The sequence below is a fragment of the Solanum dulcamara genome, chromosome 7 (genome assembly GCF_947179165.1).
Source record: "Solanum dulcamara chromosome 7, daSolDulc1.2, whole genome shotgun sequence".
NCBI classification, from domain to species: Eukaryota; Viridiplantae; Streptophyta; class Magnoliopsida; order Solanales; family Solanaceae; genus Solanum; species Solanum dulcamara.
The window spans coordinates 44,141,076-44,145,118 of record NC_077243.1 but is presented as its reverse complement, the minus strand read 5'-3'; the positions used below and the strand labels follow the sequence as shown (position 1 = coordinate 44,145,118).

Here is a 4,043-nt window from a genome sequence, read left to right as displayed (position 1 = left end):
CTTTCAGCAGTATACAAGGGGTGTATTACACCATATAACAACACCATAAACTTCAAATTGAAAGTAAAAACCTTACCTTTCCCAAAATTGTCTAAAACTCGCCAAACCTATCTAAATATGAATTCTGGACAGCCTACTGTCTTATTTTGTCGCTTAGTTTCAAAGGGGTAATTGAAGGAAACAAGATTTGTGTCCTCAATGAAAGTTATAGACATGTGTATCAAGGTTGCAAAAAAATTTCAATTACCCCTACATCAATTTTGTATGAAAATATTTGACCAAAATACTCACAGCTCTCCGTGTAGGATTTCCAAAACCAAATCTGGGCAGTACCTCCTCTACACTTTATCACCCTTTTTCGCGAAGCTAAGGGCAAAACTGGATTTTAAAGTCTAAATAAAGGTTATATACCTATGCTATAACTTTCCAAAACATATTGAATCACCCAAAACTAAGCTATACACAAGAAGTTATACCAATATTAATAACAACTGTCCCCTCCAAAAATGGGTCTATGCCCTAGCATTTTCTCTTTAAGTTTCTCCTAATTTTCCAAGTGAAGAACTAAACATATGGTTCCGTAGGCATCGTAATATAAATATATACACCTCCACATAATTGAGGAACACCGTAGAAAATTAATTCATGAAAGAAAAGTGAAGAACTTATCTTAGTTCTTCTTGAACCATTGCTGCCATAGGTGTTCTCCCTCTCTCACGTTTTTTTCTCCTTTTTTTTGGACTTGTTTGGGCTGAAAAATGACTTGATAGTCATCAACCCACATATATATATTTTCTTAAGAAGTGACACGTGTCAGACTGTAAGGGTGACACGTGTGCGTCTCCTATTGGGCTACGGATCCTTGCCTTGTCTCCTAGGTTGCCATGTGTCTTTGTGGGGGCCACCCTCAAGTAGGTGGGTCACCTACTTGACCCCCAAGCAGTTGGGTCACCTACTTGACCCCTAAGCAGGTGGGTCACCTACTTTCTTGAGGTGCTGCCACATGGCACCTCTTTATTGGCTGCCACGTGTCATCTTCTCTTCTTCCTCGTGAGTTCGTAATCTCATATTATTTTAAGAGCCTATGTAATCCCTGCTTCGCAAGCTTGGTAAATAATCCATTAGATTAAGTATGTAATACTTCCAAGTTAGTTGCTTATGTAGGTAACTCGAGTCCTACAACTCATTTCTTAGCCTCCAACTCTTTCCGGATTCGTATAACTCTATTTCCAACCTTCTTTCTCACGAGGTATCACAATCCTCTTTCCTTAGAGTTGTTTAATAGGGTCGTAACTTAAGTGGCTCACATACTATCTTCTAAGTAACTTAAGGGACCTTCCAAGTTCAAAGATGTAGGGTGTAACATCCTTCCCCCCTTTAGAACATTCGTCACCGAATGTTAAATGCAACTTTCTTTAAGACTTTATATAAATTATAGAGGGGTTCCTTTTCTTTATGCTATCACATACATTCCCATCTACATCATTAATATACGAGTGCTCAATATTTGGAGTTATCTGTAGACATCGGTTATAGGTGCGAATACTTGTATTTTATGTTCTCTTCAGTTCCTCGATCATCCTCTTTCTGGTTTTGGTTTTTCCACCGTAACTTGACGCAAGGTACATCTTTAGTCTATAATCTTCCAGTTTGCCGATCTAGGATGGTGGTAGGAATTTCCTCATAGGATTCCATCTACTGGACCTCATTTATAGAATATACCCTGAGTGACTCGTCAGTATCTGATGGACTGGGCGTATAGTTTCCAAATGATGTGGTAAGCTTAACTTACCAGCCACGTTGCCCACCTTATGAGTAACTTGATACCATCTAACATATTCTAGGTCAAGTTCCTTTTCTAGGTGACCCTATTATGAACATCCAATCATCAACTTGAACTTTGTATGTCGATGTCGATTATCTGTATATCATTCCTGCCGACTCTGGGCTTTTAGTCAATAGCTTGCTTAATCATGTCAGGGCCATTGGAATACTGGAGTAGTAATTCTTATTGTAGGCAACTTGATAAGTGATGGATAATCATTCCGGCTACCTTTGAAGTAAATCTCCTGGCTTATGACATATCTTCTTGCGTCTAATAGTGCGCTTAGTCTGTTTAGTAGATCAAGGGAGAAATACGATACTAAGACCTGTCTGTGCTCCTGATCTCTTCTTGGACTGATCTCAAGGCATTAATTATAATTGAAGTCCCTTTATCTAGGATATTAGATGAGGAAACCTCACGGAACCTTACTACTTCCTTGTCATATAACTTCACCTAGTTCTAGCAGCATAGGTGGTCTTGCTTGGAAGCAAATGAGCTAATTCGTTAGCCTACTCACAATAACCCATATAGCACCCTACTCTTACAGAGTATAAAATAGGTTCATAATGACGTTGATAATTTGGAACCGTTAGCCTCGTATAGTCCTTCTCGACTCTTTTTAGAACTTTAACTGGCATTTGATCTTTTGGGTCCTGCTTTTTCTCCCTCAGATTTGGCTGCAAAGTGGTGTCAAAATTCCCTCGCCCACTGGCCATATGGCCATTCTATGATTTCCCTCTCATTAACTAGCTCTATGTTGAAGAGTTGTGGCATTCGAGTGCGTCGTCAATTAGCAATTAGCTAATCCTTCTTGTTTTGCTTAATCCCTTGTTACAATTTCCTTAACGTATCTTATAATACTCTGGGTACATAATCTCATATCGTTTCTCCGTCACTAGTTCCGATTCCTCCATCTCGCGCGATCACACCAGCACTAATGCATTAAGTTCCATCAGAATTTTGAAGTTAAGCGTGCTGGGGCGAGAGTAATATTAGGATGGGTGACCTTAATGGGAAGTCTTCGTGTCGCATTTCATTGTAACCTTTTCCATGAGGTGCGGGCACTCAACTTAGCTCCAGATTTACCTCAGCGTTGTCTCGCGAGTCTTTATGTTTTGCCCTATCTTTTCGTCAGTTATCTTGCATCCAGTTTCGGCGTAGACCTTTAGCTCCACTATCCTCCATTCACTTTGTGTTCTCCTTATTTACTACCATAGGAGGCTTTCTATTCCTTTTCCTTTGGTTATTTATCTACCGCAACATCATTTGCGACTAACTCTATGACCAATATTTTGGCTTTTGGTCTAGCATGCTGTCATTCTCCTTCGTAGTGTCTCTTGAATTATTTGATATCCTTTCATTGGTATATTCTTCTGTTTTATACGTAGCTGCCTTCTAGTTTTATGTTGTTTAGGGTCTTGTCACAACCTTTTTAACGCTGCTTTACATAGTATTCTGGCTTCCATCCTATTATTGGTGGCCTCCGTACCTTTTTAACTTTGTTCGGCAAGATATCTTATTGAAGTTTAGACACCCATCCGAAATATATTCCCATATCGATTGCCTTCACCTTACTTTTGTCATTTTCTCATTAACTTCCCCACTTTAGAGGGTACTCGTACTTTTTGCTATTTGTACTTGTAGTCGTTCCAATTTTCATTAGGCAGTGCTAGCATTCTGACGACAACTATTCTAGGTTTTCTCGAAGTAGTGGTTTTTTCCCAACCTATATCCTTTGCTTCTTGGGGCGAATAGAAGTTGCATCATTTGTTCCTTAAGTTTTCCATCCTCGTCCCTTAAGGGTTCCACTATTTTTGGGGCGACGTTGTGTACACGCGTCATTTTTTTTTATCGTAAGCCCCATGCTCTTACTGTGTTCTCAACACAGGCCTTTAACTTAGTCAACACGTACTATGTGCGTCTAACTAGTGGTTCCACTTTATCCCTGCATACTCATATCATACTGTTCAATTCATACTTACATATCCCCCTTTTAATTCGTATTCGCATTCAGTTCTTGACATCTCTTTGTGGTGCTTCTGTTCGAAGCTCTATCCCCAATTAGTCAGTGGAGAACTATAAACGGTTATCATAAATTATTTCCCATTCATTGTTGGAAGAAATCAAAACCTCTTAAACATCACAGTACTTCTTTTAGTACTTAACCTACCTGGTCTCCTTCTGAGTTTATCCTCGAGTTATGAACAACTCGTCTAAT

The 4,043-nt window shown here is 39.3% G+C and overlaps 1 pseudogene; it reads left to right on the top strand.

The window, feature by feature from the left end:
• Positions 1 to 2,740: 2,740 nt before the first annotated feature.
• On the top strand, positions 2,741 to 2,860 carry LOC129897978 (5S ribosomal RNA; annotated as a pseudogene).
• Positions 2,861 to 4,043: the final 1,183 nt, after the last annotated feature.